The sequence below is a fragment of the Dipodomys merriami genome, unplaced genomic scaffold, assembly GCF_024711535.1.
Source record: "Dipodomys merriami isolate MVZ:Mamm:240054 unplaced genomic scaffold, mDipMer1.0.p SCAF_4, whole genome shotgun sequence".
NCBI classification, from domain to species: domain Eukaryota; kingdom Metazoa; phylum Chordata; class Mammalia; order Rodentia; family Heteromyidae; genus Dipodomys; species Dipodomys merriami.
In genome coordinates this window covers 75,507,721-75,520,430 of record NW_027205603.1, presented here as the reverse complement: position 1 = coordinate 75,520,430, position 12,710 = coordinate 75,507,721, and positions in this window count along the sequence as shown.

Genomic DNA, 12,710 nt, shown 5'->3' with positions numbered 1-12,710 from the left:
GTACAGCAATAAAAGATAGTTAATTTATATCAATGTTAATGCTTAAAAAGATTCTATTTTTCAGTTAAATTATGGGTGAAAAAAAGACTGTGGTCACTCTAGGGACTCAAACATTTAGTGATTCATGAGGAAACCTGACCATGATGAGGAAACCTGACCATGATGAAAATTAGGGGTTAGTGCCTTATTTTGTCCACATAAGTTCTGGAAAAAATGGGACAGAGTTTTACATGAAATAGTTCTGCCTTATCCTTAAATATCAGAAGAAAATGTTAAATAATCTGGTTGCAGCACTTAGCTTCTGAATTTTAAACGCTAATCAGAACATTTCACTTGAATTACTATACTGAGAACTCTGAGCACACTATTGGTTCCACACGTAACTATTATTTTCCATGTGGTTTTTCGATTGGCTGGAAGCAAGAACATTATAAATTTTGCTAATTTAAATTTTTTCCAGTGTGAAGAAAGAACATGGAAGAAAAAAATGTATAATATTCATTTGTATAGTTTGTGAGTAAAAACCATGGAAGAAAAAAGGGTAAAATATTCACTAGTATAGTTTGTAAGTAGAGAGAACCTGCGTAAAAAGTAAATAAGCTCCTGTAATCCTAGCTACTCAGGAGGCTGAGATCTGAGGATCGAGGTTCAAAGCCAGCCCGGGCAGGAGAGACCATGAGACTCTTATCTCCAATAAAACCACCAGAAAACCGGAAGTGGTGCTGTAGCTCAAGTGGTAGAGTGCTCGCCTTGAGCTGAGGGACAGCACCCAGGCCCAGAGTTCAAGCCCCACGACCGACAAAAAAAAATGTAAATAAGCTAAATATATATTCATTACCAATTTACATGTTTTTGTCCAACACAAATGCAATATTTACAATGCTACCAACAATATTTCACCGTTGAAAATTTTTAATAATAAATACTATTTTTCTCTTTAGTGTATTTTTGAGAACCAGAAACTCTCAGCAAAATATTAGGTAGATATTCCCCTATACAAAATCATTTCAAAAGTGGAATGGAATCATAGATCTGGTTTATCTCTTAGGAGAACGCCTTTTAGATTGTAATCTATTCTGCTAATACTCCTCCCTTTGGAACTTAATAAATGCTTACATTTGACATTCATGACAGGTGTAACTTGATATGGTAAGTCATCATATATTCTTATTTTCAGGCATACTTCACCCTCCTTTAGGAATGAGCCATTATACCTTGCTATATGGCCTTAAGAGAAGCTAGCACTCCAGTTATTGCTCCTTTAGTGTTAGTTCATATACAATATCAAAAGGAAAAAAAAAAACCTTCAGGCATCAGTTATATTTTACTCTAATTATAGAATTCTTCAGCAGTATTCTCTGAAACTTTAACTTTCTCGAATGGATGTTTTTGGGGCTAGATTAAGGTGACAGCTATAGCACTGGGTAGGACTTTGAAGTGTTTAAAAATTCCTCCCCACAAGATAAGCCTGAAACTGAATTTCAGCCAAGAGTCTGTAATTGCCTGAAAGCGTGATGTCTTCCATTTGTTTCTTCAGAGTTGCTCCCATTTTATCCACAGGAACAGCATTTTTTATTTCAAGTCTCATTTTTTCTGGGTCATTTAAAGGATTTTTTTTAGAGAAAACTGATATAAATGTGGATCAGCCAATCAATCAGAATTTAATCACCTAATTGACATATTCATAATATACTCAGAGAAATATGAGTGCTAGCCCTAGCCCATCCCTACCGTGAGTCAAATGATACATTCATAAAGGACTTTAAAAATCTAAATGGGAATCAAGGAAAACAAAGAATAAAAATTGTAGTTGTTTTTGAAACAAAAGTTTCTGATAGGCTATAGTTTATAACAATGATTTTGAAATAACTTAACTTTATGAGGTAAATTTTAGATATCATAAAAATTGTTCACTTCAATTATGTACTTTTTAGTAACTCTACTGATTTATAACTGCCATAAATCAACTTGAGTATATTTTTAACTCCCCCAAGAATAGCTGTCATGCCCATTTACAGTTAGTTACTATTGCTATCCCTATACAATAATTAATCTACTTTCTGCAGCCATAAAATTTCTCTGGGCAGATCTTGTAAATGGAATAATATATGTCATCTCTTGTGGTTAGTTTTTTTTTTCTTAATAGCACTTGTTTTGAATTGTATCCATGATATGGCATGGTCATCAGTTTTTGTTTTTGTTTTTTGGTATTGAATAATATTCCATTATAAAGACTGATTTTTCAATGATACTAACTGTAAATCTGTTTCTCTTTTTTTTTCTTTGGGTCCGGTCATGGGGCCTGAACTCTGGGCCTGGGTGCTGTCCCTCAGCTCTTCAGCTCATGGCCAGTGCTCTACCACTTGAGCCACAGCACCACTTCCAGTTTTTTTCTTTTTGCTTATGTGGTGCTGGGGAATCGAACCCAGGGCCTCATGAATGCAAGGCAAGCGCTCTACCACTGAGCCACCTTCCCAGCCCTGTAAATCTGTTTCTCACAGAATCCTTATAAGCTCTAAAAGCTGGCAAGCATGGCAAAGTTGTTTCCACAAAAATCAGTCAACAAAGGCTTAAAAACCATTGACCTATGTGACTCAACACCTTTCATTCAGGCAAGAAATTCACAAATATTTACTGGGATCTTGTTATACGCCATTGCCATGATACCCGTGAAAAGACTGTACTAATAAGGAAAGCAGTGTCTGTGCTTGTGGCCTTGATTGGAGATTAACTGTGAACAAGTAATGAAATAAAAGTATTCATTTGTTAGAAATTGTTACAACTGCTACTATAGAAAGGTATAGGATCCTCAGATCAGTGACACCCAGCTCAGCATGAGACTTAGGAAATTTCTTCCTGTAGGACTTGAATTTAGACTGTGATCAGAAGGACAAAATATTTGGACAGGTTTACTGAAAATAAGGAAGAACGTGTTCTGCACCAAGAACAGATTGGGAAGGTCTGAGATAGCAGGGTATCAGAAGAACATGATTCAGGATGGGGAAGGAATGGGAGAGGGCAGCTGTGTAGAGATTTTATGGCCACTGAAAGGATGCCAGATTTTTTTGGGGGGGAGGGTCTGGTCGTGGGGCCTGAACTCTGGGCCTGGGCGCTGTCCCTCAGCTCTTCAGCTCAAGGCTAGCGCTCTACCACTTGAGCCACAGCACCACTTCTGGCTTTTTTTTTTTTTTTTTTGGCTTATGTGGTTCTGAGGAATCCAACCCAGGGCCTCGAGCATGCAAGGCAAGCGCTCTACCACTGAGCCACCTTCCCAGCCCACCGGATGTTTTTTGAGGGGGCAAAAGACTACCACTAAAGTGTTTGAGTCAAGAAAGTGACATATTTGTATTTTTACTCTGATTATTGTAGAGAGAATGGATGTGTGAATAATCTGAGCACTGTAACAAGCCTGTAGAACATCCTCACTTTTAGGTTTCATATGTAATATGTTCTATGATAACTGATATTATCCCATTCCCTGAACTGCCCCTATTGTATTAAAGGAGCTTTTCTGGGTATTTATCCAGTGAAATTTAAAGTGAAACACTGAAGGGATATTGGTATACCAGTGTTTACTGCTATGCTGTGATGGTTTGAAGAATTTTTCTAAAGTCAGTTGAACTTTAATTGACATTCCAACAGTGTGGAGGCATGGGGACCTAATAGCCAGGATGCTCTGCTCTCATGAATTCACTAATGTTGTTATCTTGAGAGTGTGCTGGTTATTACTGGAGACCATGAGGTTTCCTGATTTTCTCTTTCTGTCTCACACGTGCTTGTCTGTTGGTCTGCATTGTGATGACACAGCATGGAGATACTTAACAGATGGCAATGTCATCCATGAGCCCAATAAACTTCAATTGTCTCTAAACTATGCAGCTTATGGAATTTCTTTTGCAGCAGAAAGCAGACTAAAAACAATATTATTGAAAAAAGTCCAGATGTAGAAGCAACATAATTTTTTTGAATTAAAAATACATGGTATATAATTTAAAGAACTATTATTCAGTCATAAGAAAGAGCCAGTATATACATCAATAATTCTATCAGGGGGATTAAAGGTTCAAAGCCAGCCTGAGTTACACCATAAGAACATATCTCAACAAATCAAGAACTATTGAAATGCAAAAATGCATTGCATAATTAATATATGCTAATAAAAATAAGTGAATAAATGAAAATACAGTAAAAATACAACAACTTCGAAAACGAGAGATGGCTCATTGCTTGTCTATCACATACAAGGCCTTAGGTTCAATCCTTAGCACTGCAAATAAGAGAAAAGGAGAGTGAGAGAGAAAGGGAGAGAGAAAGGGAGAGAAAGTAGGAGAGAGTAAAGAGGGAGAATCTTACTCTATGTTATGAATATGAATAAATGTTGAAGACTTTATGCCCAATTAATTACGATAGCAACAAAAGGACAAAAATATACTTTGTTTACAGGAGACATCTAAAGTCGTCAACTGCATAAGGCAGAGAGATGCTAGAGTATGAGGTCCAGGGGAAATGGGGAACAGCTATTCAATGGATATAAAGTTTCAGTTATGCCAGATAAATGTATTCTAAAATCTAGTGTATGACATTATGCCTATAGTTAACAATACTACTTTCCATGTCAAATTTTTCCAGAAGACTAGATGTCACTTATATGACCTCTGGATCATCCCTAAATTTAGACATAGGTTGTTTTTCTTATATATTTAAATAAACTCTTGGTTATTACAATGGTGAAATATATTTTTAGCTGATACTGGTATTTAAACTTAGAGGCTCAAGCTTGCTAGTCTGGTGCTCTACTACTTAAGATACACTTCTTCTCTTTTGTGGGTTATTCTGGAGATGAAATCTAGAGAATTTTTTTTGCCCTAACTTTCTTCAAACATTCATCCTACAGACTTCAGCCTCCTAAATAAGTTTAGTTTATAAGCATGAGCCTCTGAACTCTCGTACTAGTGAAATAATTCCCAACAATTTACTTGCTAGTATATTTTACTGAGTAGGAAAGAATTGTGTGAAATGAGAAGTAACATGCCAAGAATAATGAAGGACTCCAAGTTTGGGCAGGGAATGCGTAAGAGACATGATGAGGAGCATCGCAGACCTGTCTAATATCAGATAATACTAACTTCTGTTCTATTAGGAATGCAACCAGTGCACTTACCACACAAAATAAACTACTGATAATTTGAGAAAGAGTACACCTAATCAAACAAACTGTTTCCAGTGTCAAACACTGTGCACTTCTGGTTTTTGTGACTGGTAAATCTGTGTGGAAGAATGTATGACATCATGGCTGCTCATCACTTGTTGAGTGATTTCCTCCTTCATCAACTTGCAAATTGCTTCTTTCAACTCCAAACTGCAAAATGTAAAACCATTTTCCTCTGTTCTGGACTACCTGGTTTTAGAAACAAACCCCTCAATTCACTACCAACATGTTTTCTAGGAATACTGGCTCTGCTGTCTGCTGTCCTCTTTATAAAACAAACAACCATCCTTCTAAAAGTACAAAACTCATATCTTGAGATAGCAAACCTATGACTATTTTTATTATTAGTGCCATATTTCTGCTTGTCACTTTAATTTTTGGAAGTCTCTACTTTTGAATCATTCATGAATTTATCATGTGAATAAGCTTGGCTTCTTGGTATCATACATCACAAATTTAGAGGGGGTTTATTCCAGACAAGAAACGTCCCTTTCAAGTTTTACTAATACAGTCATGGTGCTAATAAACATTTGGGACGAAGGAAGAAAACATGGTGGGTTATTCGTTACATTTACTTCTAAGAACCTGTTAAAAATAAATGGAATCATTTAATGATTGAATGTGCTTGTTTACATTTCAAAGCTGATTAACTTAAATTTAATCTTTGTTTTCTTTCATTAGATGCTTGTGGAAGTTCTCTGTCATTACTTTAATTAGACGCATTAATAAGGTTTTACAACATCTCTGCACAGAACTATAGGCAAATGTAAGAATCAACCTAAATCTAATGAGACAGATTTCTCATTCCCAGTGTATCCACTGAAAGCCAGTTTCTAGTTTTAGTCTCTTAAAAATATTCCTTTTAACATATGTATGTGAATGCTTACTGCAATCAGTATAAAATCCTAATTCATTTTAGCTCCTATTTGGATCTCGTGAATGTTCCTAAGCTCCCTGGAGGAACAGATCTTTATCTACATTTTATATAATAAACCTAAACAGTGTAGAGTTGAGAATAAAGACAAAAAAAATTGAAACAAGAATGGATTTGCAGGAGGGAAAAAGATTACACACATACTCAGTATCACAAATTTGATTTTAAGTAGATGCTCAGTTCTAATTTATCCCCCAAAAACATAAGAACTTGAAGTGTTGTTTTGGAATCAGTTGCTTCTCCAGAACCAGAGTCTTTAAAAGTTCTGGGATTGTGTACTCTGTGAATTCATGAAAGGTTTGAAGGGACGGTCAATTCTTTAGCTTAAATTCAAGGTAAGCATGAAAACTTTGTGATTAGATTACATTTGATTAATCACTCATGCACAGATTCATGACTGTACAGGTACAAATAATAGAAATATGAGCAAGGCATTTTAGTATTCAGTGGTTTGTGGTTTGTCTGAAATTTAGAGTTTTCACTCGTGACAGTCTTTGAGCACTAATGTGCTTTCTTTCCTTGAGAATTTGCTTTCTCTTACACACCTGCATAACAGAACTGGAATATATAAACAAAGACTTATAAATATGAAAGTGGTAGCATCTATCAGCATGATGTATAAGGTTCTTCCTTAAGAATCATCATATAATAAATGATGCCTATTAAAATAGTCTAATTAGTTTTAAGTATTTAACCGGCATTAACAGAGAGATTCAAAACCGAATTTACCTAGGCTACATATTAGCTTATAATGACTTAGAAGTAATCAGCTTTCCCAGATGGCTTCACAGGGAAGAAAGGAAATAAAAATAAAACAGTTTTTAAACCAGGTAACTAATTATACACAGATTATTTATAAACAGCTTCTCTCCTCTGAACAAAAGAAATCTTAGCTGGACTGAAGTAAAGCTGTCATTGCCAAACCCACAACAGAACCATTTTCTTAGAAGAATGGTTCTATATTATGGATGACTAATGAGTAAGACACCAAGCTGGGCAGTGATAAAAAACACACTGATATTTGCTCTAGCTGATTTGAACGGCCAGGCTTGGGGGCAGCTGGGATGGAGTTTCTAGCTTTTATTTATTTATCTACATTTTGAACAGAGGCTTTTGTCTGAATGTTGAGTTCAGCCCTTTGATTACAAATGACTCTATTCTTCTCCACCTCCTTTCTAGTAGCTGCAGCTTCGAAGGAGGTTTTGACTCTGTGATTCCTTCCTTCTCTGGAGGATCTTTGGAAACCATGATGATAAAACTGAAGAAATTGGACATTTTATTCTATATTTTGTATCTTGCTTGCCAAATATCTCAGTGTTGTTTTTGGAGGGAAATCAGACCTGTACATGCTTTGAACCTGGGTGTACATTCTGCATCTGTTTCTCCTTATCATTATGTTAATTGAAATTTAGCAGCAGTCAGTAGTGGCAGTTGTATGTCAAATACTAAGGTGGTGCTTGACTGTCTCTTATTTATTCCTTGCAATAACCCTATGCATCACTAAAAGAGATGGCAGTAGCACCAAACCTCTGGGAGGAGATTACACTATGACCCATCCCTCATACGTAGAATCTGTGCCTTTAAAAACAAGGTGCGAGCTCCTTTCTAACATGGGAAGTCATAGCAAAAGGGCACTTTGTATAAGAACTAGAATACTCACTACATACCTACTATGCCAGTGCCTTTGACCTGTCAGCCTCCTCCAGAATTGTGAGCAATGAATTCCTGTTGGTTACAAACCACCAGTGCAAACTTTGTTTACTATAGCAGCCTGAACCAAGGTACATCCCTAATCCAGCTTTCATGAGCTTGACATAAAAATGGGAGGATGAATCGGAAGACAATGTGCTAAATGGAAAGCACAGCGTGTGGACAGGCCTGGGGACCTGAGTGGGCATGGTCTTGCAAGGAATGGCAAGGAAGGAAGGAAAAGAAGGCAGAGCCCTGGTCTTTCAGAGTTTTATTCCAGTAGAGATTAGTAGATAAAGACAGAACAAAATAAATTAAATAATAAACTAATAATAAAAATAATAAAAGATAAAAATAAAATAATAAATAAAAAAGTATTGTGAATTATTACAGGGATAACAGGACTAGAATTTGACAGAATGACCGGCATGAGGAACACTCCTGGTCTTTCAACTTTCCATATTCAGAATTTCCTTCTGAAATACGAACTGAGATTTGAGGGATGGGGTAAAGCCAGCTATGAAAAAGCTCAAGTTTAGGCTCCCCCCCCCAAAAAAAATTGAGAAACCAAGAGCTTGCTTGAATAATAGGAAAAAACGAAAAGGAAGCCAGGGTAAGAAAGATACAGAGTAGAAAGTAGAATGTCACATGAGGTGAGCAGATGTCACATGAGGTAAGGTAGTCACTTTATTTCTGATATTTACTTTAGACAGTTTCTCAGCTGGGCGCTCTTCTCATCTGGGACAAGATTGGCAATCCTACATTGCACCATTTGAGTTAACAGATGCCAATAGTAGCCCCTATAGTGTGACAATCAAAATTGTTTTCCAATATTGCCAAATGTCCTGAGATGAAGAAACATCTCTCTGCTTTAAAAATGTCATTAGTTGCTGAGAAGACAGTGACTGAGTGGTGGTAGGTAGAGCCAATGCAGAAGTGGAGAGCCATGGCCCCAGTGGGTGTGGCTTGATGGTAGATTGTGGGAGGCTGTTGAGCTGAGAACCGGAGAACATCTTGGAGATATTCTAAACATTTCGAAAGATTTTGGAGCTTGACACAGTGCCTATACATTTTGATTTGACTGAACAAGACTTGGTTTCCATTATTTTTGGTATAGTTATTAATAGCATTCTTTAATTCATTCAACTATGTTCTTGTTTGGACAGTAAATTACAAAGTGGCATGCTGGCAGTAGTCATTGTTGAGTGACAGCCCTGAGATGGCTATGGTATTTTCCATATTAGATATTATTTTTTTTAATTTAAAAGACTTTTATTTCTTAGTCTTTCCTCACCTGATGGAAAACAGGAAAAAATATCCCTGTGGGGATATTATGGAGTAAGAAACAGTAACTCAGAGGAAGACAGGTGGGAGATAGTATACATACTAGTCTACTGGTGTGTTGGATGTAGCTTTGTGGTTTCAATTGCAATTCATTGCTGGGATTTTTATAGACAGCATCTGAGTAAAAACAATAAGATTCATATAACAGCAGTATATATGTACATTTATTCCACTTATCATATTTAAGGGGAATATTTCCTTTTCCTTTTTTATGTTGCTACAACTCATTATGTGTGTCTCTCTCTGTGTGTGTATGTATAGTATTAAATGTGAATTTGTAATAAACAATTTTTAATTACCAACTAAGTTTATGTATAATTTTGTCTTTTCATCACTAATTAGTTATTGGAACGCATGCTGCACTTAATAAGTGTTGAGGAGCACGTAAGTTTCTTCATTTTTCTGCATGTGACTATTGGAGTCACATGGTACTGTTAATAAGGTTGAATAAGTGTCAGTTCCATGTGGACTGAGAGAGATAATAGGCCAGTAGTATTGTTTTAAGTAGTATCCTTGGTCCCAGAAAACACAAGAAGGAGGAAAGGAGATAATAAAAAAGAACACTAGTATCCTTGGCCCCAGAAAACACAAGAAGGAGGAAAGGAGGTCATAAAAAAGAACACTGTCTCAGCACAAATTTGTCTCTAATACTTGAGACAAACAAACAAACAAACAAGAAAATGCACACACATCTAAGAGGGCAAAAGCAGGAATGTGTTATATCCAGAAGAGAGTGTTGGCACCAAGTTCAGGGACACATAGAGAGTTGTTTCCCATTATTGTGTATTAAAGTGTGAGGAAAGATGATTTTTACCCAAGTTTATCTACACTTTATCCCTGTGAAGTTGTTACTGTCATCATCCCCATTGTTTCAAGAATCTGAGAATGAGAAATGATTGAATAACTCATGCGTTCTTCACATGGCTCCTAAGGAAATTGTGTTGAAGTCGTTGAGTGTTAAAAATGGATGCTGGGAGTGTGAACAGTCCAGTGAATTTCTCTAGCACTTTGAACAATAGACATGCACAATTTATTAATGATTTTCTCAAAAACAACAACAGCAACAACAACCATCTCATGCCATTAAGAAAAATGTATTGTCAAATAAACCAAGGAACACTACTCAGTTGCTTCACTGTGGGGACTCTGGTGTATTTAATTGCAATTGTGAATGCACTGAAGCTTGAAGCAAAAGTTGAAGATTCCGAGGAAACTGTCCTTTACTTCTACAATCAGTGATGCAGGCAGAGTACTTATCATTGCTAGTGATTAAACTTGTGGACTTTGGAGGCTGAAGCTAACTTTACTTGTCTCTTCTAATATTCTAATCGTATTCTAACATTCTAATAGTATTCTTGGCTATTGTAACTCTTTCTCCATTTGCTTGGCTACAGAATGGGTATCTAGATCAAGCAAAGTATAATGAGAACTAAATACAACTTCCCAGAAAAGTAGTTTGAATAGTTAAAAAAAAAAAAAAAAGAAAGCACTTTAGATTTTAGGGAATATTATTTACTAAATGATTGGACAAAACTCTTCTTGATAACTTATTGCTGAATCTTTTATGTATAAGTGAGGCCCTTAGTATATAGATGCAAAAGAACTGAAGAATAAGCTATCATTATCCTCTTATTTACGGACAATAGCCTATGAAATTTTGAATCTGAAGTGTAGTTGTAAAGTCTCACAGGCAACCCTTCTTAGATCCTTTTTATTTTTTTTAACTCTATACAAAATGTCTTATTTTCCCTAAGTAATATGTCTAACTAATTTATATCTCCAATTTATTTTTTTAAATTTTCAACCAAACAATTCTTTTTATTTCTGTGGTAGATAGAATGAAAAGGAAACTCAAATTTTAGAATTATTATTTTTTTATTCTGGACCAGCAAGCCTTTCCCAGTTTACCTTTAAATATGTCAGGAAGCTAAATATATATCGATAGTAGGTTTGCCTAGGGGAGATTTAGTTCATTCTAATTGGTCAAGCACTTTCAATTTATTTCTACTAAGCAGGCCTTTGATATAGAGAGATTTATAGCTTCTCGTTTCCATCCAGAAGATAAATACAGTGTGGGATCAGAAGAGACTTCTTGTAAACCCAAGGAGGTTTTCAGATTGATGGTTATTTATTTGTCTTAACTTGAACTGGTCTTTAGCCATGACCCATTCAGTGTACTTCAAATATATTTTATTTTACGTTATTTTTATATCTTTCTTCAGGCAACTGACCTAAGTCTCTGTTTATTTCTTCACTAATTTGTGTTAACTGCATTTTGTTTAAACCAGGTGATTAAGTGGGGAAACCTGTATTGCTTAGTAAATTTGCCAGAAACTGAGTAAACTAGCTTGCCATTTTGAGAGAAATCCTGATTATTTTATAATTAATTCTGGGAAAACTTATGAACCCATACAAAAGAACTACTTGCTGTCTCAGACTTTAGACATCACAAAAGACTATTCAATTAAGGCATCTATTCACTCATAACTAAAAACAGGGTTGGGTGAGAATAGGCTAGAAAAATGAGTACTTGGGAAAGTTTTTTTTTTTCTTTTGGTTGGTCTTGGAGTTTGAACTCTGGGCCTGGACGCTGTCCCTGCGCTCTTCAGCTCAAGGCTAGCACTCTACCTCTTATTCCTCGTGTCTAATTGTAATCTTCTACCACACTAACAAAGATCATTTAAACACTCCAAATGATCATAGCCACCCACACCCATCTCAGCTTCAATATTTTGTCTATAAAACTGCTTCTTCATCCCTCTCCAGTGTTCTCTTGAATGATGTGTTTAAGCAAAGACTCCAGATGAGAAATTTTCCTTACTATTCTAGATTCAAAGTGTTCTAGTTTTAGCTAATATAATATGAAATGCCTCAAACACAAGCACAAGCTATCTCTACACTTCCACTTATATTTGATCTAATGAACATATTCTCTATAAATTATTCCAGGCTGAAGATGTTATACATCTATTCAGAAGTCCAAGCATTTACCTTGTACAGAACACTCTGGCTGCAATAATGGGCAAAATATGATGGAGGTAGAGGTCTCCAAGGATGATAATACAGCCAGAAGAATGTTCAAGACCACAAGCAATCATGATAGATATAATCATGATATCATGATAGATATTGATGATTTGCATGTATCATCTGCTTGCACACTAAATGTAATTTTTAGTCAATTCTGAGTCTCCTCTGGGTCAAATGTAGACTGTTATTCCTATTCTGGAGTATCATTGCTATTGTGATCTCTGACCAAGATGCTAATACATACCAGATTGCTGACGATTTCCACACTTACCCTCGGGAAATCACATCAGTAGAAATGTTTGCAAATTTGCCAGACATTTTGCAAATTATGCTTATCATTCTTCATATGATGTAAGCTCTGATCAACATTAAAAGGAGACATTTTTTAAAGTACTAACACAACTATGGGCATCAAGTTGAGACATGGGGAGTTGTGAAAATGAAAACTGTAATGGAATGTTTGTTTGTTTGTTTTATTTCTTTAAACCTATTAGTCACATGTTC